This window comes from Falco peregrinus, chromosome 1, assembly GCF_023634155.1.
Source record: "Falco peregrinus isolate bFalPer1 chromosome 1, bFalPer1.pri, whole genome shotgun sequence".
NCBI lineage: Eukaryota > Metazoa > Chordata > Aves > Falconiformes > Falconidae > Falco > Falco peregrinus.
In genome coordinates this window covers 78,901,678-78,926,048 of record NC_073721.1, presented here as the reverse complement: position 1 = coordinate 78,926,048, position 24,371 = coordinate 78,901,678, and the positions used below count along the sequence as shown (strand labels likewise).

At 48.1% G+C, this 24,371-nt stretch overlaps 1 protein-coding gene across 5 annotated transcripts in view; it reads left to right on the top strand.

Moving 5' to 3' along the window:
* SLC8A3 (solute carrier family 8 member A3) overlaps nt 1–24,371 on the top strand; it is a 114,573-nt gene that overhangs the window by 50,771 nt on the left and 39,431 nt on the right. The window contains exon 1 of one of the 5 annotated variants that reach the window (XM_055791558.1): nt 17,817–18,062. The exons of the other annotated variants lie outside the window; for them this stretch is intronic. The gene's annotated coding sequence lies outside the window, so the exon portion shown is untranslated. Of the gene's footprint in view, nt 1–17,816; nt 18,063–24,371 lie in introns of those variants that run through there. 5 annotated transcript variants of the gene reach the window in all.

Sequence of the window (24,371 nt, the reverse complement as noted above, 5' to 3'; positions counted from 1 at the left end):
CACTTCCCATGGGCAGGCAGGTGTTCAGCCACTTCCAGGAAAGCCGGGCTCCATCATGCGTAATGTCTACTTGGGAAGACAAACATCATCACTCTGAATGTCATCTTCTTCTTCCCCCATCCTTATATGCTGGGCATGACGCCGTATGGTATGGGATATCCCTCTGGTCAGCTGGGGCCAGCTGTCCCGGCTGTACCCCCTCCCAGGTCCTTGTGCCCCCCAAGCCCACTCGCTGGTGGGGTGAGGAGAGGAGCAGAAAAGGCCTTGGCTCTGCGTAAGCACTGCTCAGCAGTAACTAAAACATCCCTGTACTATCAACACTGTTTTCAGCACAAACCCAAAACATAGCCCATACGAACTACTATGAAGTAAATTAACTGTATCGCAGCCAAAGCCGGCACACCTTCCTGTTACATCTGAGTTGTCTTTGTAACCCCTGTGGCTGCAGGATGAAGGACTTCCCTAATGCCTGTTGAGCTCTCTAAATTTATTGAAGAACTGTGAAATCTGTAGCATGCTAAAAATACCCTTTTTCATACCCAGATAATATTCTGAAATATACTACTGGTCTGGAGCAGACATCTTAATCATATTTTTGCAAGATTGTTTGACTAATTAGGAAACCTCCTGGTGTGTCTGAGGTGACTTTGTATTCCTACTGAGCCTTGGTTTGAAGATGGAGGAAGGAGAGGGGTATGCTGCTCCTTGGATGGAGGACAAGAGGGAGATTATCAAACAGGACATGCCCTCCACTGCTGTCACATGCGCTGTCTTGGCAATGGTCCACTTACAGACCCAGGAGACCTTGGGGTGGGATTTGCACCTTCACCATGTGCTTCTCCCCAGCGGCAAGCAGCAGGGATGGGAGGCACTGTGGTGCCCTGTCTGCAGAGCTGTTGGTGGCTCCCTGTGTAGCGGTGATGCTGGTACCTTACGCAGCCACGCTTACAGGGGTTGGCAGAGTGTCCCCCCTCCTCATGCCTCCCCTTGCTGTGGGATCTCATCCATCTGTATAAGATGGGCTTATGCCTGAGTCAGCAGCTCATGCAATCAAAGGAGTTTGTCCCCATACCAGTGGTACTCCATGAAGGTGAGTGCCTGTGTCACCAGGCCAGCATCGCCTATTTTCTTTTTCTCTGTCTTGCCTCCCAGTGTAACATAAGCCTGGATGAGTGTGGTGCTTCCTTCAGGGAACAGCACGAGGCAAATGTCTACATTCTCAAGCATCTCACCCCTCCTTATTCCCTTCTCCTATTTTTCCTCTCACTGTCTGTCTCACCCTTGCTCGTCTGTGTCCTTGAAAGTTTTAGAAGTAGCTTGGAGAAGGTGGCTGAAATGCTGCCTCTGGATTAGCTGTGCTACTGACACCTACACAGCTAATTCCAGGCTGTCTTCTGAGAACTCAAGTGGGGATGCCGTCCCTTAACCACGTCCTCCATTCCCAAAAAGCTGGGTGCAGGCAGAGTACCTGAGGCATTGGGTATGACTAATCGGTTCCAAAAATCCTCTGAGCTGCCAAGAGTCACTACTGGGTGAGCAAGGGATGTGTATACAATTCCCCAGAGATCCCACAAGGAAAGGAGCATGAATTTCTGTTTTTTTCCTGGGGTCACCTGAGTGAGGTGGTGGGGCTGGGTATTTCCTGGAGGAGGTTTTTAGTGCCACATCTGAGTTCAGTATTATGCAGCATTAATAATCAGACAGTTGAAGAGACACTGAGATAGTTGGGAAGAGACTGGAGAGTGCATTGGGGTTTTCGAGAGAGGAGTTGGGGCAAAGAGATTTTCTTTCTCAAACCAAGTGGGTTAGATCGGTCTGTGGATCTGCCCGGGGACTGGAGACAGACCGAGGAAAGAGGCTAGTGAAAAAGGGTGGGGAAGGGGGAATAGGTGAGTATGGTCTGTCAGATAATGGCATTAGGGTAGCAAAGCCATACAGATGGGGCTGCAGCAGGAAAGGAGGGTGAGCTCTGCTGCCACCCAGTATTTGCTAAGAGCTTCTCCAGTGCACAAGGCTTTTTGTTCCCATCTGTGAAGAACATTTCTATGAATGAGACATTTCTCTGAATAAGAATAGCATCACTTGTTGTACAAATTGGGATGAAAGGAGTCCTCAAGCTTCAAGATAGGAGCTGAATGCCAGCCCTGTTTAGAGACCTCTAACACAGGTGATGTGCTGCAGGCACCATGCCCAAACCAGCTGGAGTTGGGCACTGCCAGGATGCCGAGGGGGATTGAACCGGTCACCTGCTCAGTGTGGCAGGCATCTGCTATTTTGTTGTGGGAGGCAGGGTAAGGACAGGGCCTGTCTAGCACCTTCTGGGAACTAAGGAATACCAGGTGGCTTTTCCTGCTGGAAAAGTGGTTGCCTGGGATTCCTTTACTCTGCCTTTTTTAAGTTCACAGGAGGCACTTCTAGGAGACGTAAACTCAACAGCAAATATCAGGCAGAGATCTCAAAATTGTTTCTGCCCCTCTGAGACATAGTGAAGTGCACAAAACTTCACTCTGGCTATACACAGGACTGCTTCCATGAGTATCTTCTAAAATGTCACTCTTGGGAGATTGGTGTAATGTTTGCTTTACACAGCGTTTCTAGCATTAGTTATTTTTAACTACATATCTTTGCCATGCTCAGCATGACTATTGCTTCTTTGGCGTTTGCTCTTTTTTTCTGGGATGTCATAGTCGTTTATCATATGTGAGATGGACCCCAAGTTGGCCGTTAGCTATCAGTCTGCCTTCCTAGTGAGGCTGTGTGGGAACCAGTAACTTCAGGATGAAACTGAATTACCCAGGCCCTGGAAACCATTCTGAAAACATTCACCTTGTCTCAGTTCTCATGGTGAGCTCTTACGTGGTGAATGCCTGAAATTCAAAGGAAATAACATTGTATAGTGGTTGTGATGGCACCAGTCAGACCAGAAGCTGCAGGCAGGAGGGGAAGATGCTGTCAGGGGTCTGTAACTACGTGCTCCCCAAATTGCAAGTGGTGAGGAATAGTCCCAGGTTTTCTCCTTTCATTCCCTCATCAGGCCCTGCAAGCTGGATTTTGGGTCCGTTGCCTTTCATCTGTTTTGTGCAAAAGAAGGATGCTGATACCGCTCACCATATTAGTGGTTCCTAGCCAGGAGCAAGCTCTGTGTGAACCTGAGCCCATGGAATGCCCTTTTCTCCCTTGGGAAAGTAGGCTTGAGTCACAAAAAATTTGGTGTCACTGTTCAGATGTATGCATTGACCTGCTGCTCCAAACCTGAGTGCTTCCCCACCTCCTGCAAGAGTGTTAACCACAACACAAATATCATATGTGATACTTTGCTATCAACACTATGGAAAATGTGGTGGAAAAGGAGTTTAGGTCTTTGTTAGGAAGCTGTACAGCTAGACATGGTCTTTTAAACTTTAGTCTTCTAGCTAGCTTGAAACTGAACGTTTCATTTCTCTCTTGAGATACCTCCACTGGCCCCTTGAGCTCCATCCTCCTCCCACAGACACGGCTGTTTTTGTGCAGAGTGTTTTTTGTACCAAGACAGCTCCTGTGCCTGCTTTCCTCAATGGACACTGATGTGACATGCAGGGCTGAGCTGTCAGAGCTCTGGGGTGTTTTTTTCTCCACCCTGTGATGAGTTGTGACACTCCAGCATCCCAGCTCCACAGGCCATTTCTCCGTGCTTTTCTTCACGTTTCACTGTGAATGCAGCAGGCATCCAGGGGCAAAATGCAGTGGCTAGAGGTGTGCCCAAGTCAGGGGGGATTTTTGAAATATGGCATTTTTCAGCTTTACTTGAAGAATCCATAAGGTAGCATTGCAGATTACTCCTGTTCCCTTTCTTTACGGTTCTTCTCCTGGATTTTTCTGTTACTCTAGATTGTCCCAGCCATTATCTTTTTCCCTCTGCTCCTCCTCTGTCTGGCTCAGGGGAGAATTTTGTGGGTGGATCATGGTTCTTCGGGGCAAATTTACACCCTTGGTGATGCAAATGAGGACTCAGGTTACTGGAGTTGGTAGTGCTGAGCAGCATAAATGAAGTGATCCCTGCAGGCTCATTTCCATGGAAGAAAATAAGGCTAGATGTGAGAAGGGAGTCAAAGAAGTGCAAGGACAGTGGCTTTGTTGGATCTTGTTTAACAGCCATTGCAATTATTGAAATTTCACCTGTGCCCTGTATGAGGGCCAGCTAGTACACTGGGCAGTGTGAAGGTGAGATCTGGGCCTCCAGCCAGCCTGCAGAGCAGGGAAAGCCAGGAGCCTGGGAGCAGCGACCTAGGTCCTGCTGAGCAAGAGCAGGTTGCGGAGGGGTGAAGCTGTGGGCTCCCCAGGGCTGTAGGGGGCATCTCCTTGTAGCCAACCTGGTGCAAGGAGGGCACCTGGCCCCTTTGCTAGCTGATACGTGGGCACTGACCTCTGGATGAAAATGAATCCCATAGGCTGATCCTGTTAAGATTCTCAGCAAAAGCCTCCCTGAGGTTTTTACCCTCCAATGTATTGAGGCTCAGCTCAGTCATATCTCAAATTGCCTCTCTGGCTTTAACCCTTTGGTGGTCTAGTGCTGCTTAACCTTGATGATGTGGTGGGGTTTTTCATGGGGAACACCTGGGATGTGAAGACAGCAGGCATCTTGCTGGAAGTGCTGGCTTCTGGGGAAGGAGGCTTTGCATTTCCAGTACAATGTGAGAAGGATTTCATTAATACCGCTGCAATGTGTGGTGATACCCTGGGCCTTGCACCTTCCTCTCCGGACACCTGAGCTCATACGTTGGCTTGAGAGAAAGGGTGTGAGTGGGAGGAGGCCTCTGGAGAGCTGTCTCTCCCTGGCACACCAGGTGCTGCGAGAGGCTTGTGTCCTGCTCCCGGTGCCATTTGGGATGGTGATTGTTGCAATGTGCCATGGTGTCTGTCAGCAGATGCATGCCTCCTCCTTAGCTGTCTCCAGTGCAGCAGCAGTAGCCATCAGATGCTGGTGCCCAGACCAGCGGGAGGGGACATTCTGCCACCACTTGTGGCTGTGTACCTGCTGCATCCTCTATGCAAGCCTGTCTCCTTCCCCTCCTGGTCTGGTGTCTCTGCAAGCCTCACCTGTGTGGAGCTGGGCACTCGGAGAACACAGCCGCCGGACCAGGGAAGAGGGTCAGTGTGCAGCAGTACGCTCGCACAGCTCGAGCAGCTGGCCCACAGTGCCTCCGGTCAAAAGCTATTGCTTAATTTCTGACTACAAGCTGATTATTGCAGAGCAATCACTGTGTGCCAGACACCCCAGCGGGCTGCTGGGCCTGGGGACAGGACAGGGCTGGGGCTGTGCCTGGAGATGTGGGGGTCCAGCTGTCCTGGGCAGAGGGTCTTCTGTTGGCACTGGCGAGAGGGTCCTTCCTGGGAAGTGGCCAAGCACCCTGTGCCTCCAGAGATAGCGTGCTAACACGATTGGGTAGGGGAGATGTGGGATTGTCTCTGGGGCACCATCTGAGGGGACTCAGCATGTAGGGGAGGTTTGCTTTTAGGGATGCTGCTGAGCAGTGTTTGAACAGGTGTTTGCATGGCTTCAGCCAAACGTTGATTTTGCCTAGGACTATTTCTCCCTTTGCCAGACCATTCCCAGAGTCTTTTCTAGAGTGGCTGGTGTGCACTGGCATTATTCCCCCTCGCTGTGGGGGGAAATGTTCCCAGTGGGGAAACACTGCAGTCTCACAGCAGGGACACCTGATTATAAAAGAGGCAAGGTCTGGCAGGGAACTGTCTAGATAGTCCCCAGTGATTCCATCCATGCGTCAAGGCTGGAGAAGCAGTGAGCTGCAAGCAGCATTGCATTTTGCTCTCCCTGTGAGTCACAGCTTCTACATTTCAGCTTCCTTTGGCTGCAGGCAAGGTGAGAAGGTGTTAGTGGTGCCCTGGTTAGTGGGAGGTGTGGGGAGAAGCCCAGGCTCCTGGTGAACAGCCCTGTGCAGGGAGCAGGGCAGTGGGGAGGGGGTCTTTGCTCGTGTTGTTTCAGCTTGGGCAGAGCAGGATGGGGAGAAATGGGGAGCCAGGACGTGCAGTCAGATGGGGGAGCAGGACTGACATCAGGACACCCCCAGACAGAGCAGGCTGATGGAAAGGGCAAACAGGAAAAAGGACCTTTCCGTACTCCAAAATCTGTAAATTTTAACTATAATCCAACTGGGCTCCCCACTCAGAAGTCCCAAGCAAGAACTGCTTTGAAGAAACCATCCATCTCGACCATGTTTCAGATGCTGTAGTATTGAACAAGTTAAAATGCTGGAATGTATCAGTTTTCAGCTAGCAGATGCCCTGGCAGGGAAGCCAACTGGAAAGCCTCAGAGACTACCCCGATCTCCTCACAAACAAAGCAGCATGGAATAGAATAACTTATTTTAAATATTAATGCTAATTTAACATTAATTTTGACTTTGTTGCTGGTGAGAGGTACTACTGTGACATTCCTAACAAGTTGAAATCTTAGATGCTTTAGTCTCACAGAACTGAGGTGGGAAGGACAGAGCGGATGCTTTGCTGTGCACTTCTACAGAGTGGTGGAAAATCTGTAGTTCATTTGTTGGCCCATTTTGATGATTCTCTGAATAGTATGGAAAAACTTCTGAAAAAAATCCACCACCACTGTCTTGTAGCGCTGGCTTTTTGGTTTTTCTTTTTCTCCAGGTTAAGAAAAAAGCTGTAGACATTTCAGAAGGAACAGTTAAATTTGTCGGTAGAGAATCTCAGAGAATTTTCTTCAAGTTCAGGTTTCCAGAGCAGGTAAAATCACTTGTTGGCAAACAGGCTCTCCATAAAGAACACTTTCCATAGCAGCAGGGATAACAGTAGACATACACGGATACTAGGATCCCTAAGGATCTTCCAAGACATGAACACTCAGCCTTGTACTGCTGTAATTATGTTGAAAATATTGCTGAATTTGGAAAAGTAATCTATAAATTAGATTTGTTGCTGCAGACCCACTGCCAGCTATGGGACTTGTGCTGTCTCTGCAGAAGTCAGAGCTAACTTTGGCATTTCCTTCAGTGCACCTTGGCCTGAGCTTGGATTGGGATAACTTTGAGACTTTTTGGTGCATATTTCTTGATAATGCAGGATTGTAGTGCTGTGGCCAGATATTGGGAAGGGCCGGGCCTTCTCCTCTGCACTGGTGTGCACTGCTGTACACTCGTGTGCACTGACAGGGCTCGTTACTAGTTTTGCTGGTCCGCTGTGGGGCTGCGTTGGCCAAACTTAGCACAGGTTCTCCCAGCAGCAGAGCGTGGGTATGCTCAGGTTAGGGAATGCTGATAAAATAAATCATAACCTTTTGTGGATCCTTTATGTGAATTTCATGAGATGTAGAAATATTTCTGCCCCTTGTGCCTCTGCACCTTAACTGTGCTAGAAATTCACCCAGGTATATGTAATTATGTGGAAGTATGCAGTGACAGCTTTAGAAAAGCACAGGTCCCTCTGTTTCGCAGCAGTTGAGAGGTTTTTCCAAAGCATTTAGCAGCAAGAACTGATACAGCCATACTAACACCTGTGGATGGGCAATTCCTGCATCTCTTCTGGATGCAGCAATGTCTGTTTGCCACTGTGAGTGTGTTGTGTGATCCTTTTTGTCACAGTTCCAGGAATTTTGCAGATTTGCTGATAGACCTAGTTGAAATACAACCAAACATATTTGCTGGGTTATTTCCTCAGCAGCACTGAAATACCAGGATATTACTTTGTGTCCTGGCTATGTGGAGAGTAGAAAGCCCAAGACACAGCCTCTGTCTCCCCTGAGCTTTGTTTGAGTGTGTTTATGCATGTATTTAGGGATCTTTTCTCTGTATGCTGTTTATCTCACAGGTTTTGCTGCAACTGATAAGATTTTAGAGACCTGTTGTTTAAAGCATGCATTGTAGACAAAACCATGATGATGCAGCCTTTGGGAATCAGACCCTACCTTTGCTCTTGTGAAGGATCCTAGCCTCACTCTTGTGAGGACTGAGGGCAGAACTGAGCGTAAACAGTGTACGCAGAGCGCTGAGACAGAGCTGTCTTTCAAAATAAGATGCTTCAGATTGTTCTAGCGAAAGTAATGAAAAGTCAAATTAAAACAGAAGGTGACTGCAGGGGTTTCTTTTCCATGCTCAATCAAACCAAGCCTTTGGCCTTTAAGCTTGGGGCTTTTAGAGACACTTGGACAATAACCTCTCCTCCCTCGACCCAGCTATCATGCTTTTGGGATGGCTGCTGATGACCCTTTTTTGCTTTAGCAGGGATGAATCATGCCTGTGCATATGTCAAGCTGCAAGAAACAGCAAAGGAGGGAAGTAAGGAAAGGTCTCTCTGTTGTAGGAGCACTTCCTTGCTTGGTTGGTCCTGGTCCCTTTCTGCTGGCATCCTATCTGAACCTGCCTTTCTCTTTAGTAATAGTAATAATAATACAGACAAAAAAAGCCCTGCTGCAAGTCCTGTCCTTCCTTTGGGGACAGTGTCTGGGGCAGAAGTAACGAGGTGCAATGCCTTTTCATGTGTCTGCCATTATTCATGAGCTACAAGGGTTAAGGAGATTAGCTGTTTCAGTGGATTAGTAGGGGGCTGCGAAATCTGTTCATCTCTGCGTGGCTAGCTGTCTTGCGAATGGATGTGTTGAGCATCTAAAAATAATTCAATTATTTGTGCAAAATATCTGTCAGGCTTGTTTCCCTCAGGCAGGCGTTCTCTGCCAAAGCGCTGCTCTTGCAGCGTGAGGTCCCACCCAAAGAGAGATGGGAACAGATCCCTGCCACAGCCGTGGAGTGTCAGGCTGTCCATTCGTCCTCCTCCCAGACCAAAGATACTCTCCCCACCAATGCTGGGTGGTGGCCTTCCCCCTTTCCTCTGCATCCCTCCACACCTCAGCCACCCTCTTGCCATCTGTTCCTCAGCGCCGGTGGCTGTGGTGCCCGGGGAAGGCCACTGCAGGCAGCCCCCAGGTCTGGTGCTGCCCCAGCACTGGTGTGACTGTGGGGAGCACGGGGGGGGGGGCTTTCCCCGGGGACAGGGCAGGCAAGCTGGTGAGGACAGGGTCTCCCTTTTTCTCCCCTGGCTGCTGGGGACATTTCTCAGCAGGAATAACTCTGTGCCCAGACACCCAGTATTACTCTTCTCCAGCGTTAGCACAATAAAAATCAGTGGCCCTGGGCAGTGTGAAATGAACTTTGGAGGCGTACTGAAGCCTTGGCTGTAGATTCTCCACATGTTTCAATATATGAAAAATAATAAAATTTTTATAGATCCCTGAGGCATCTCTTAGGCATGGGAGAATATTTCAGGTTTTTGTGCTGGTGTTACTTCCACTCGCATGTGTCTGCTTGAGCTAGAGGTCCCTGTGGTGTCCGGTGAGGGTTAGAGCTGTGGGGTAGCACTTGGCATGTAGAGCAGCAGCTAGGGAGAGGGGTGGGAAGGCGTCAAGATCTTGGATCCTTTCCCATTTTTTCCGCTGAGCTCCTGAGTGCACTGGCAGGTCACTTACTTCGCTGTGTCTCATTTTTACTGTTTGTAAACGGGAACACGTTTCACCTCTCAGGGCTGCTGTGAAGCTTAATTAAGATTTGCAAAGTGCTTGGGTGCTGTATAAATGCCAGTCACTTTAATTAATAAAATGAAATGGCTGCGCACTCTTGGCTTCTTTGTTTACCTGGGTGTGAGCAAGCAGCAGTTAGAGCGATGATGTGCAGTACAGCCAATATTCCACAGTTAGTTTTATGAATGTTCTACTTTCCTGAAGGCACCATGGGATGCCTTACTGACCTGTTAGACTTGCCTGCTCCCAGATGGGACATCACCTTTGGAAACCAGGATGAATAATATCAAACTGAAGCTGCGAGGACTGGCTCAGCGCTGTGGGTGGTCATCTGTTCAGGGCGTGTGGGAGGAGGATGCAGCAGAAAGCACATGTGTCCATATACGTTTTAGTGTCCTGCTTTCTGATGCCCAGAAGGCAGAGCAAGCTGCCTGCATGTGCCTGGACTCAGAGGGCTTGGTGGTGTGTAATGTCAGTGGTGAACATCAGCTGCTCAGGTTGAGCACAGCCTGGCAATGGAAAATCTGTGATGTGCAGGAGGAGAGAGAGGTCCATGGTGGTGAGACAGGGATGGGGGTGGGTAGTGAGCAGATCAAGGTCCAGGCTGCATTGGTGGGGTGTGTGCAGCCAGGCACAGCCGTGATATGCACATGCCTGCGGTGTAGCTCAGGCAGAGGCTGGGGCCAAGAGTCTCAGCTGAAAAGCAGCTCCCTGATGAAGGCTCCCGCTGAAGCTGGTTTTGGGAGGCTCTGCTGAGGCTGCTTCTAGCTTGCTCCTTCACAGCAGGTCTCACTGGCCAGCCAGTCTGGAGCACAGGGAGGTGGGGCAGCTTTCTCCAGGACCTGTGTGGTAGGTGATGCAACGAGGACCAGAGCATCCCATGGAATGGCTTTTCTTTCCCTTTCCTTAGTTTTCCCTGACCGTGTTCAAGGAAGGATTTTGCCAGCTGCATCTTCTGCATCTTTATAGAAAAGTCTTATTTCACATTTATGAGAGCCAAAAATGTCTGGGAGGGAGCAGCTAGCAAGAAGCTTGTTAAGAGATTTTTTTTTTTAGTTTTCCAGATGCCAAATGCTCCAGAGAATGCTCTCAGGTTTGTCCCTCAGTGCCTGGCCCAGATCTCCAGCAGTCACTGTGTCCAGTGCCATGCAAGCCAGGGTTGCTTCACTCTGCAGTGACCCGATGTAGTCACATGCTGGCCCAACAAGAGCAACCCACAGATCAACAGCCCTGCATTTCTGTCCACTCTAGATCCAGATCTGAGCACCCTCGCTCTGAAATAAGGAATCAAAGCATGAGATCTGCAGTCTCTTTGAGTTTCTAGTAGGTTTGGCTCTGCATCTGGAAAAATCACCATGGTTATCTCTGTGAGTGCTCTGCTGTCTGGGTGACTGAGGATAGGTTGTTCAAAGAGGAGTCCAAAATAAATGGTGATGGGGGAAGAATATGCATGAGTGCTGTCTGTTCCTGGGCAGGTATCCCAGATGAAAGTTTATGGAAGGAGCCCTCTGAAAGCCTTTTCTTGGAATTATTAATAACCCAGCTTTGCCCAAACTTGTCTGATGTAGATGCTGGGGACAAGGCTTCCTCTTAGCTATCTTTTTTTTTTTGTTTGTGGGAATCAAATGCTGTTCCCCTTGTGAGGTTGTTGTGGTTTAACCCCAGCCAGCTAAGCCCCACTCAGCTGCTCACTCACTCCCCCAGGTGGGATGGGGGACAGAATCGGAAGGGCAGAAGTGAGGAAACTTGTAGGTTGAGATAAAGACAGTTTACCATCAGTACAGTGGTACCAAGCTGTTGTCTTTCAGCCCTTCCATCTGAGTGTAACTGCAGCATGGATGGGTCTATACCATAAAGACCTCACAGACTCCATTTTTCTCCCCTGCTGTTGGTTTCAATCCTCAGACCTTAGGTCAAATGGATGGTTTCCTGAATACACAAGTTTCCCACCATCTTGTCCAAGGCCAAGTCTGCAGAGGCCACCTGTTATGATGGATCCAGGGTCCTTCTACTTCCTGCCTCTTCCTCCCTTCCTTTCCTCTTCATCCTGGCCTCCTGGGCATCAACAAGGAGGAAAGAAGATATTCTGCCTAATGTTAACCCCACCCACCCCCGACCCAGGCTGGTCCCATCTTTCACCTATCAGTGGGTGATACTGCCACCAGAGGCACTGCAGGCTGGCACGCTGACACATCCTCTCCTGGAGGAAACAGTGTGGGCAGGCAGGAGATCCTGTGTCTCCTGGTGAGGATGATGTTTAAGCATGTAGGTATCAATGTTGGTACACTCTGTTAGCATGCGTTGCTGTGTGTATCTCCACACCTATCATTTGTACTATAAAGAAGCACTACCTCTTATGTGGAAGTCTGTACCACAGGGATGAGTAGGCGTATGTGCAGATGACTGCTTTTTATGAGCTGCCAGAGGTTCGTACGTGCAACTTGCTGGGGTGCTTGTACTTGAACACCAGCTGCATCTCTCTCTCTTTTCCACCCTAACCCTCTGGACTGGGGTTTTCTGGGTGATTTCTCAGGAGTCACCTCTGTGTTGGACTAAAACTAACCTTTGGCATCTGATTATCACACCACGGTTCAGGCTTCTAAGCAGAAATCCGTATCATCTTTCTGCCCTTGCAGAACATGAATAACTCAAATCACAGGCAGCAGCAAAGGATCGGGGCAATCATTGACTCTCACATTACTTCTTACTCATGTCTGTGTGACCCTAATGTTATATCACGGCTTAATATGTTGTCCAGAATGTAATGTGTTAGCATAGTAGCAAATACTGGAGTCACAAGATCAAATTAAACTCCATGCCACTGACAGATTTGATTTCAGGAGTGAATTTACAGCAGGGGATGGATATGTAGGGTCAAATTCTGAGACCAATATGAATTTCAAAAGTATAATCAGGATCTTTAAAGACTGATGGCACTATTTTAATATTTTTATGTTTTATGGAGCCATTTCCACTAACAGTGATCATAATATGCTGTTCAAATTTAAGAGGGTGATCCACAGTCAGATGTAGCACAGGTAGCCCTTACGCAGGTTATCGCTTTTTGCAATCTGGATGTTAATACTAGATTAGCCGTGTAGCTTGTTTGTACACCAAGGAACAAATTTTTAACTGATTATGTTCTTTCTTTAAACATATATGTAGGCTGGGGTTCTACTTTGTGTCTCTACTGTGGTTCGCACCAGTTTAAGCCTATTGGACTTTAACCCCATTTTAATTAAACCACTACATTTCCTTGCGTGGGCAAAGTCATTAAGAACAAGTACAAACTACTTGGAAGTAGTAAATGTAATTCTGTGGTGAATATTTCCGTGAATTGGTGTTATGAGACTCTCGGCACCTCCTATGCAAGATACAAAGGAGTGTGCTTCCCTGGTGACGTCTTTGTTGGTGAGAAGGTAAGTGGCCAGTAAAGAACACTGGTTGCCAGCGTGGAGAGGAGGTGAAATGACAGAAGTCCATCAGGGGAGTTAACTCCATTGAGGGGCATCCAGACCTCATAGGGGATGTCAAGAGATGTAGGCAAAGAGCCACACCACCACCATCAGTGACAGGGCAGAGTTCAGCCCACCTTCTCTCAGAAACATCCTCATTAGAGGACCAGTGATGCACAGTGGGTGAGCTGTGATGGAAATGCAGTGGAGGCCTCATTATTGCAGGACTAGCTGGTACCTTACAAAGCACATACCGAGGCCTTGGGTTTGGTCCTTCCTGGGTAGTGCTGCTCAGTCTGAAAAGAGCCGCTGCTTATGGCTGAAGTCAGAGAGGCATAAAGGCGTGGGACCTGCTCCTGGCTGTGGAACAAAGGCAGCGAGCCTTAAAGGTGATCTCAAAGGTTTTGATTAAAAGTAGCCAGAATTGGAGTGTTTAAACGAGTTCAGGCCTCTTCAGAGAGGCTGAGGCTGGAAGTTCAAGAGGCCTGGCATTGCTGGGATGATGCCGATCACAATCTGCACACTGTGAAAACAGTGTTAGTCTGCTTAGCCTTTTCACTGTCCAGGCGTGGAAATGCAAAGAGCAGTGAAAAGTTAAAAAGCTCAAGAAGCTCCTTTGAAATCTCAGGAGTAGGGTTCAGTTCAGATGCTAGCAACAGAAGTTCAGAGAGTGGCATTTTTTTTCCTTGCTATAATAACATTTTACTCCCAGGAGCACGGGCTGAGAAACGCAAAAGCCACCATTCATTCACTGACCAATTTCAGCTTCCCAGAAATGCTGCGTGACCATCCCACCTTCATCTCTCTGGAGGCTGCAGAGGGGCGCCCGCAGTGATGCTCCCGCAGGCTGCCTGCAGTCGGGACCAGCTCTCTACGCACACCCTGGCCCAGCCAGTGCAGATTCGACTGGCATGTTGGCTGCATTAGAGGACCTGCCTCCTTGTGAGGCAATTTTTTTGTCAAATCTGGGGTGCCCCATCTTAGTTGCAAAACTGTAAGCAGTGAGGCCATGGGAGCAGGAGCATTTCCACGATAGGGGAGTTGCGGGTCTGCTGACTCACTGTGCGTGCCAGCGGCACTGCTCTGCCATCCCTAGCACAGAGTGGGAGGGAGACAGAGCCACTGCAAAGATTGGTTGAGAGATAAGGTCACCTAGTGCCTCCGGTCACCGAATCAGAGTAGCTGGGGTTTTCATAATGTTGTTTGCCCATGCGGAGAAGAAAGAAACAAACCCCTTTACATGCTACCTGCAGATAGATCCCCTTCTTAACAGCCCTGACTTCATTTAGGTGCCTGATTTAAAACTACATGCATCAGAAAGGAGATTCAAGAATTAATTAGCTTTAAGCTGGACTGTTCCGATGTGCCAGGTGAGATTAACCCATTGCCGGTTGTGCTTGGGCACATGGGGCGTTTGGCACAGTGTCCTGGAACATCATCTGGTTTGTCAGGCATAGGTGTCCTCTCTTCCAGCAAGAGGCACATCCCACTAATCCCATGCTCGGGATCAATAACATGTTACGGTGCTTGCAGTTATTTCTCCCCAGGCTTGAGCTGTAAATGCCAGGGTGCTGTGACATCAGCTCTTCCAGGCGCAGCCTGTGCCAGGCGGTGGAGTGACTTCACCCTGGAGCAGGGGACCTCCCCGGACACGGCCCCCTTCCTCTCTAAGTGCAGGGTGCCTTCCTGCGGCTTGCTGCGGCTGACAGGACCACACAGCAGCAAGCGCCTTGGAAAAAGAAAACCACTGAACCCTACCAAGACAAAACTCTGTGCTGCATCCAGAGCCCAGAGGGAGGACGGGAGTGATAACAGAGCACACGTGGCAAGCGTTAGTCACGTTGCTTAATGAAGGGCTAGAAGGCACTCGCAGGCCCTGAATAGATGAAGGCTGCTCATGTGGATTTTCTGGCCCTGAAGTTAAAGAAACATAAGAGACCTTGTTCTTACAAGATTTCAGGTCAGGTTTTTCTATCGGAGATGCATCTATTCAAGATAACTGTGTAAGGGAGCTCTTCAAAGTGAGCTGAAAATGAAGGGGGTTGGGGAATTCCTCTTTTGCTTTTGAAAATCATCCACCAAGATGGCAACTGGGGATTTCCTTGAGCTGATGTTCTTGACATTTTTAGCTTCCCCATCATCTTCCTTTCCTCTTCCAGTCTCTCAGTTCTTGACCCTGTTCTTTCCCTGAGGTAAATACAATGCCAGGGCTAATTATCCAGGAAGGAAATACTAGCAAACGTCATAGGAAGAGTATGAGGTGAAAATCTTCTCTGAACAGTGGGCACAGCTGCCTGGTTAGAGCACCCTGCCCAACACGACGCTTATACTGCTGGCTCACGTTCTTTACAGACCATTTGACAGATGAGTTGCAGTGCTCCTTGTATGTTCTGTAGTCCTCTGCCTGGCATTTTTTGTTGCTCCCTTTCCACATTTCAAATCAGCCATCAAAAGGAGCCGCAGGAGAGCCTGGTGCAGACAGGCAGGCTCAGGCTCTCTTTTAGCCCAGCTGGTCAAAAATAGTCTTGGGAAACTCTGTGAATCTTAGACAGGAGTAGAAAGAGCAGGACAGGTCACTGTTTAAAAAGTGACAGATGCTTTGCCATTGTGACAGCAGCCAGTCTGGCAACCACGTAGGGATGCTCTGCAGGCCACCAGTGCCCCACAGACTGTGGTCTAAGAGCCACTGTCTGCCATATGGATTTTTAATAACTTGGCCTTCGTGTTCTTTCAGTCACTGAAATATTTAGCATCCTTTTACCACTCTGCATTGGTCGTTCTAGTTCAAGGTCCCAGGAGTGCAAGGTTTGACTTTTCTCTCGAACAATTTTCAGCCTTCATAACAAGCAGGGTGTATTTTTTCCTTTCAGAAGAGAGGGATAGGCTGTAATTTCCTTTAACCTGCTCATGGAATTCTAGCCAGTGGTTTAATCGGTCTCAGAACAGGGGTCACCAATCCTTTTTCCCCTGTGGACACGTCATTGAATCAAGTGAGCAGGAGGGAGGCCATTCCCTGTGTTTATCCAGTAGGATAGCAGGCATTTTTAGGACTGAAGGAGATAGGTACTAATGTGTTGATTAAACAAACACATGCGGGCCAGTGCAACCAAGCTCACAGCCCAGAGACGTTACTGCTTTCATCAGCTTGAGTCTTACAGGCCATTGCATGAGTTCCAGACACAGCATCAGCTTGCACGTACTCTGCTTGTAATAGTTTTCTCACGGTATTCCCAGCATATGCTACCATTGCTGGGTCATTTCTGGTTTGTTGTGCTCTTTGGGGAATGGTTATTCCATTGGAGGGAGGAGTCTCACACTGCTTATTACTAGAACATTTAACATTTTAGCATCCTGCTTATTCATGGAATCACAGAATCACAGAGTGGCTGAGGCTGGAAGGGACCTCTGGAGGTCATTTGGTCCAAGCCCCCTGCTCAAGTAAGGCCATCTAGAGCCAGTTACCCAGACAGTTGTCCAGATGGCTTTTAACTGTCTCCAAGGATGGAGGTTCTACAACCTCTCCAGGCAACCTTGCCAGTGCTTGGTCACCCTCATAGTAAAAAATTGTTTCCTGATGTTCAGAGGGAACCTCCTGTGTTTCAGTGTGTGCCCATTCCCTCTGCTGCTGTCACTGGGCATCACTGAAAAGAGCTTGGCTCTGTCCTCTTTGCACCCTCCCTTCAGGTATTTATATACATTGATCTCCCTGCATCTTCTCTTCTCCAGGCTGAACAGTCTCAGCTCTCTCAACCTTTCCACATAGGATTGATGTTTCAGTCCCATAATCATCCTTGTGGCCCTTTGTTGGATTCTTTCCAGTATGTCCTGCAAGGAGCAGGGAGTTGTACTTGATGATCCTTATGAGTCCCTTCCAACTTGAGATATTCTATGATTCTACGTCTGTATCTTTCTTGTGCTGGGGAGCCCAGAACTGGATGCAGTACTCTAGGTGTGGCCTCAGCAGTGCTGAGGAGAAGGGAAGGATCACCTCCTCTGACCTGCTGGCAATATGCCTCCTAATACAGTCCAGGATACCGTTGGCCTTTTTTGCCACAAGGGCACATTGCTGGGTTGTGGTCAACTTTGGGACCACCAGGACCACCAGGTCTCCTTCTGGCAAGCTGCTTTCCAGCCAGGCAGCCCCCAGCATGTACTGGTGCCTGCGGTTGTTCCTTCCCAGGTACAGTTTCAGTCTCATTCACTACATTCATCTACGCCAGGGTAAAAACATTCTGTAACAAATAAGTATCTGTCAGGTGGCCACCCTCCACCACACTGTTGTGCTCAGTAAAGGTCACAAAGCAAAGAAACAGTTGCTAATAGTCAGGCATGCCAGTGCCCAGCATCCCAGGCAAGGCTGCTGCCCAGGAGCTGTGGGAGGAGGGCGGCTCTGAATCACGCTGGCATGGCTTTGGAATTACATCCAGAGTCCTAGGCTTAGCAGATGGGGGCACAGGGCAGGTGAAGGAGGCAGTGTGTTGATCAAACTTCTGCTTTCACAGCTTTGAGCTCTATTTCCTTGGTTTTCTCAAAGCCGGTATGGTGCTTTTCCTCGGAAACCACTTAGGTACCCATCTTCCCTGTAGCTATGAGCCTCCTGAACCTGCTCTCTCTTTTTGCTTTTGTCCCTTTCCGTTTCAGTGCTGCTAACAAGGGAAGTCAACTCCAGCCTGTAGCCCTGGAGCTCTGCAGTTGGGACCACAACACAGCTCTGTGAAGAAACAATCTTATATCTAGATAGGAAATGAAAATACCAACCCACAGAGCACCCACTAAGAGTTCAAGCACAGCTCTTTGGGGTGAGGATAGGTTGCATAAACACTCCTACCACTTCTCTGAAGGCTGATTTTCACCTGATAGCCCAGGTGGGGGCTGCCCTAATTGGTACCAGCTGGGGAGAGATCAAGTGCTGCCTGCACCAGCCCTCCCTTCCCCTGCTGCAGTGATAACAGAGGCAGCTGTGATAGCATAGGCACCAGCTATCTCCTGACATTAAGGAGATCCTCCATCCAGGGCTGGTAGAGATTCTGTGTACTCTAGCAAGCAGTCTGGAGGAGCTACAGCCAAAACTGTCAGAGGTAAGAAGACTGTAAATGTGAAGAGGAAGCAGGAGCTGTGTGTCTCTGCAGTGTCTTGGGGTGTGGTTGGGGTGCGGAAGAGGATGAAGCCTGTGTTTTAGGCTTCTAATTCTGGATATGTCTGTGCTGTGAGTGCAGCTTGTAGAAGGAGACCCAAGAGTTTTAAAACAGTTGTGGTAGCTTGGAGAGCAATGCAGTCAATTCATTTTTCCTCAGATTTGTAGGTAGCTTTTAGCTTGTGAGGAGTTCCTCACTGCTGTGGCTATGTTGCTTAGCAGCCTCCAATTTAGCTGGTGATAGCAAACATGAGTAGCCTGACACCACCTATAGTTATGGCAGTGATTGCAGTACAGATGCAGCCCTCAGCATGCAAGTCTGAAAATATTGGCCAGTCTACCCATATGTAAATCTTGGTGCATATATTTATTTGTGTCAAGAACTAAATTAAATAGAAATGGATGGCTTGCCAGGGCTATAAAAATGTCAGGTCTTCACAAGAGCCCCATCTCTGCAAGAGCATTTGAAATATTGCATATATATTGGAGGGGATTAGAGCCAAATGAGAAGATACCAGACAGAGCAATAAACTCAGCCTTGCAGCCTGTCTTGTCGGGGCCTGGGAGAAAAGAGACTGCAGATCCACCTTGCGACAAACAGAAGTTATTCTTAGGGAGCATGGCAGGCTCCTTGGGTGTATGTAGGAGTGGACACAACTTCACTGCATTTATGTAAGGGTTTTTTTTTATTCCCATTGAGCTTAACAGACAGGGTCTCTTTGATGATTTTGTGCTCAGCTTCTTCAGAAAATGGGGCTACGTTTCTAATGTGGGGGCGGGGGGGGGAAGTGAGCATGGCATACTAGCAGTAATGTGGGATCTGGTGTGAGTACTTGGGAGTGTCGTCTTTAGGGCTTCAATAATTTTCCTTTTAACAATTTAGATGTATGGGGCCCTTTTTAACCTGAGCAGTTAGGTTGAAAAACAAAACCCGAAAGGACAAAAGCACACCTTCCCCTCCTCAGTCCCTAGCCCCAGGATTGGCCTGGCTGAGGTAAGAGAACATGGTGAGAGCCAGATACTTGCACAGACCAAATCCTGTTTCTCACCCAGCCTGTAGGTTTTCTGCTGTTGCTGCTTTAGTCTTTGTCTGATACTTCCTCCTCTTCCACCACAGAGGTTATTTTTCTTTCCCTTTCACAAAACAATAGGTAACAGGGCTCTTCTGCCTATAAATGTCTTCATGTAGGGTACTAAGGCTCAGCCTAGGCATCATCTCTTAGCTACCTTATGCAGAAGATGGGGTTTTATCCAAGACATGCACTACAAATCTGTCACCTTTGGTACATCTGGCAGGTTGTTCTCCAGAGATGGTCAGGACTCAGATGAGAGAATCACTTACACATGAGGTGCAGACCAGAGTTGCTTGTTATGTGTGCTTTAACACAGCCTTCATCTCTAGCTTGTTCTCTAAAATCCAGGGTATGGGGAGGGGGCAAAAAAAAAAAATAATGGAGCAGCGATCTTATTATCGCTCTTTCCTCTCCTGTTGTCTGATTTAAATGCAACAGCAGCCTGCAAGGAGGGTGTAATCTACTACAGACTTCACTTTGCAGCCAGCACACCAGATTGTCTGCCTATTCATAAGAAAAAATAACAAACAAAAGACTTCTTTGGGTGTACTCTTGTCTTCAAAATCTTGGCTCTCAAAAATCAAGCCAAATACAAGGCAAAGCTTGACTCCTCCTTTTCCATGTGTTATTAGTGTTTGAAGAGCAGTAAAGTAGTAGAGATACATTTGCAAGTGGTTTGAAATCATAATACGTTATCCAAGCCTTGGGCCCAGCTTTAAGTGCTCCGGACAAGAAGCAAGCTGCCTAGTTCTTAGCTGGTACGTTTAAAGACATGCCCGTGCAATAAGTACAGCTCCAGCTGTGGTAGTCCTGGCTACGCTGGGTTTCTGTCCAGGAGCCGATGTGGCCCCCCCTCAGAGGGTTTCATTCCAGCTGGCCTGGTGCAGCCATGGGGAGCTATGCACACTTCTGCTTTATGTGGCTGGAGCTTCAGCCGCTTATGTTTCTCTGGACACTCTAGTTGAAGGCATCGGATCCTGGCAGTGTTCAGGCATCCTTTTCTATCCCTAGCTGCCATCTACAGCAACCCTTGTCTAAGGGAGGGTCTTCTCCCTGCATAGGAGCTGGTGGCAAGGAGCTCTTTGGTGCCCGCTGGGCACTGCGGATGAAAGCCACAGCTCCTGCCTTTGTTCTTCCTTTGGTTCCCCTCTCATTGGCAAGCTGCAAGGGTAAACACGTGGAAGTGTCTGAGACATTAGGACGTTAAGGGTCCTGTAAGAGGCCAGATTGCTAGAAATGGCTGTGGCCTTCCTGTTCACAGCAAGCCTGTAAGCTCTGCCAGCAAGCCTCATAACTGATAACAAGTAGAGGTCTAAGGGCCCATGGCTAGGTTTTATCATTCTTGACAGATCTGCTGACTTTTTGGTTTGTGAGAGCTGGGGACACAGCAGGGCTCCTGAATGGAGTAAGGAGCTGAGCTGACCCCAGTCTTCATTTGGGTTACGTGCCACATGTCCCTGCCTTGGTGTCATGCTGCTGGACACCCTCCTGCCAGCAGACAGAGAAGGTCCGTGGAAGCTAAGCTTGTCCCCTCTTGACAGCTTCATCCCCCTTACAGGCAGCTCTGCCTGCCTCTGCACTGTTGGCTGGTCCCACATTTGTCCTCCTGGGGATCCAGAATCTCACACAGGAGCTGCTGGGAGTGGAGCCAGGAAAGGTGGGAAGAGGAGGAAGATGGGACCAACGTCCTGGAAGAATGCCCTGCTAAACATCCTTAAGGAGAAATCCTGAAAAGGGACAGAACACAAAAAAACATGGAGGATGTCTGAGGCCAGGTGGCTGAGCTGCCTGAGGCAGAAACGTGCCAGAGTTCTCCACCTCACTGTGAGGCGTGAAAACAACCCCTGTGCAGGGCCTGTCAGAGTTGCTTTGGGGCCAAAAAGCCATTGCCTTATTTTGTATATATAGTAAAGCGAGATTTTGAGTTTGGGAATGACAGCGCTCAGCAGCCTGGCTGGAGCGGGGCAGGCAGGAGAGGTGTGGTGCTTTGGGATGCCCCCTCTGATGGCATCTTCTCTGCTCCCATTCTCCAGGGCAGGGCCCTGGGTTCTGCAGGTGAGTCTGATGGCTTACATGGTCCCAGTTCCTGCAGCGTGACTGCTTGTCTCCAAACATACTGTGCTTTTCTGATGTTCCTGGTTGGCTTGCCTGGGCTCTTGCTCTTTTAAAAAGACCAGGAGCACCTTCATGTTTCTTAGAAGCTATCACCTACCCTTCGCTGTGAAACTGAGGTCAGTTTTTACAGGAGCTTTTCTCAGGCAGGCTCTCCTTGGTCCTGGCGAGGACTGAACAGATGTTCAAGAACAGTCTTAAGGGTTTGGCCTATTAATATTAAGTTCTACATCTTGCCATTTCCTATAAGTTAGTGTTTGTTTCACCAGGTTGTATGACCTTCTGTAGCAAGGCAGGTGATTATAGGACAAATTATCTCTCTACTGCCTTCCCTATGACTAGAGCTACAATTATGGTGGAATATATTGTTGCAGCAAATATTTTAGGTTGCATCTTAGGCTATCTGAAGGCAGAGCTGTGGTGGAGAGCTGAAGTGTTTCCAGAAGCTGATGAGGATGCTGGCTGGGTTGGTTTCTTTTAAATGAAAAGTTAGTTAGCTATTTATATTGTTGTAAACTATGATGGCCTAAGGGTACGAGAGCAGCAGAGTCTCTAGGGAGAGGAAGTATGAGCCTAGCTGATTTGTATGAGTTCCCAGGAAAAGGCAATTTGAGGCAATGCAAACCTTTTTACAGACTTAAACAGAAATCCCAAGTTTGAAACTGAGTAAGTTTTGGGCACAAATCCCTTATTCTCAGAAGCTCATACAGCAATACTAGTTGAGGTAGTAAAGCATATTACTTCTCCTTAAAAACCTTGCTTCTATTTATTTATGCATTTCAAGCGTTCTCTCCCCCATAATTTCAAAGTGTCATGAAATATTAACGCATTCATGCTTACGCTGTGCTTCAGAGGCAAAGGAGCACTTGTTCCCCTTTTACAAGCAGGGACAGAAGTGACTTTCTTGGAGCTGCAAAGGAGGACGCTGGCAGAGCAAGGCCCATGTGATGACATCTCTGTTACGGCAGTTCCTCTGATTAGGAAATGTACGTTAACCTAAGGAGCTTGAAATGGAAGAGGCCTGTGCTGTCACTATGTGACATTCATAATTTAACTCCATGTTATGGGGAATGGTATTGAGTTGTGCTGTAATTTTAAACCGAATTTGGCCTTCATCTAAGTGAAGGTGTGGACGTGGCCAACTGCTCCGTTCCCCACCAGTGCTGAGCTACCACAGTCCAGGCGCCTCCTTTGATCGAGGATGTGCTGCACTAGCTCTTCCCTTGCACTGTCATCCATTATCCCGGAGGAGTGCATACAAAACTTTGATGTCTGCTCACTTATTTCAGAACTCAGTGGGGTAACGATTTGAGTTTTGAATTGCATCACTGTACAATGCAAAATGACCGCCCAGGCCTATTTCATGTCAAAAGTTATTTTTAATAGAGCTCTTGAGGGGAAAAGGAGAAAAATCTGGAGGACATGTGACCACTGTGGTTGAGACTGCAGTTTTCTGAGAAAGCAGGTCTGTATGGGATAAGCTGTACATCCATCACCCTTCCAAAGAGGAGACGGCACACAGACCAGAGCGAGCTCCAGAGACTGGCTTTAGTGCATCAGTATGAGCCCCAGTGCCGTAGAGGCAGGGAGTTGCCATTGACCCCTCTGTGTGCAGCCTGGGGGAGACTGATGGGGAGGCTATAGCCAAGCAGCCTTGTGACACGAGAAGCGGGAAGAAAGGAAGTGGGATACACAAACAGGCAGCATTTTCTTCCCAGCTTGATGACCACAGATGGTCAGGACCAGGGCTACTGCAATGCTGGAGACATCACTGCATTAGCGAGGTGGCAGTGGCCAGTTTTCTGCACAGATCCTTAAACTTCCCTGGTTGCTTTGGTATCTTAATTTGTGGTACCAGCTTTGGTGCTGTGTATAGTTTTAACACTTGTGACACTTCATCCTAGCAGCAGGACTATACTGCGGGGTGGGGAGATGATCTGCTATTATAGTTCGTGAAATGCTTCGTGTTGTGTTTCAGTAGGCTTGTAACAGGACATGAACCTGGTTTAGCAGGAGAGATGTAGCTGATGGGAGGTAATGTGTACAAAATCAGCTTATGTAAGGGTTCAGTGCCTCCAAGTGATGACTCTTCAGATCAACGGGAATGGCTCGTTCTGGAGAGAAGGGTACTGGGCAGATTGCTGTGGGTAGAAGGACACCTGAATACAAAGACCTGAACCAAAAGAAACAGAAAACAGTGATTTATTTGTTTTAACATTCAAATACATGGGGTTTGATCAGGTTTGGGCACCTGGCTGGGGTGCTTTATTTCAGAGGCACCAGATTTTTGCCAGAATTTTCAATAACAAGCTGCATTTCAGAGGGCCTTGATTTATATGTTCCCAGTACCAAATATGTAGATTTGGGTGGATGCTGGGCATTCCCTTACCCTGTGATATATTTCCATGCCTCAGTTTCTCATGACTGAAATGAAAATGTTAATAGTGAGCTTTATTTTTTGAGTTACTTTTATTATTTTGGGTCCTTTGATAGGAAGTATGTCCCGGTACAAGGTGGTGTATTACTCTGTGAAGGAAATAAGAAGAAATTCCTGAAAAAGTCTGCATTCTGGAAAAATACTGTACATTTATAATGGAAACAGAGATTTGATCTGTGAGCCCATAAGCATTTTCCAGCACAGGTACCACCCTCTGAATAGCAAATTTAACTGACTAGCAATAGGCTAGCTTTTCCAAGATACTTTCCGCATTTCACAGAAATAATCCATGAATCCCTAAAAAGCCACAAGCCACAGGACAGCCCCTGCTGATCTAATACCTAGAGCTATGTACACCAAAGTAGGATTTTGGCCTGCATGTATCCTTACTCTTCCACACAGTGCAGGATCAGTATGGAGGATAGGAGGCAATAGTCTTTGGGTTTTTATTCTTTGAGACTCAGGCTTACAATATTTTTTTTATCCCAGATTTTTCATCAACAGTGGGTTTTTTCTGTGTGTTTCCACCAACCCCCTGCACTGGCACAGAGGACGTTATCCATGAAACATAAACCAATGCCACTTCCTCCATGACCTTAGCTGTCCTCAGGTCTCCTGGCTCTGTATCTGC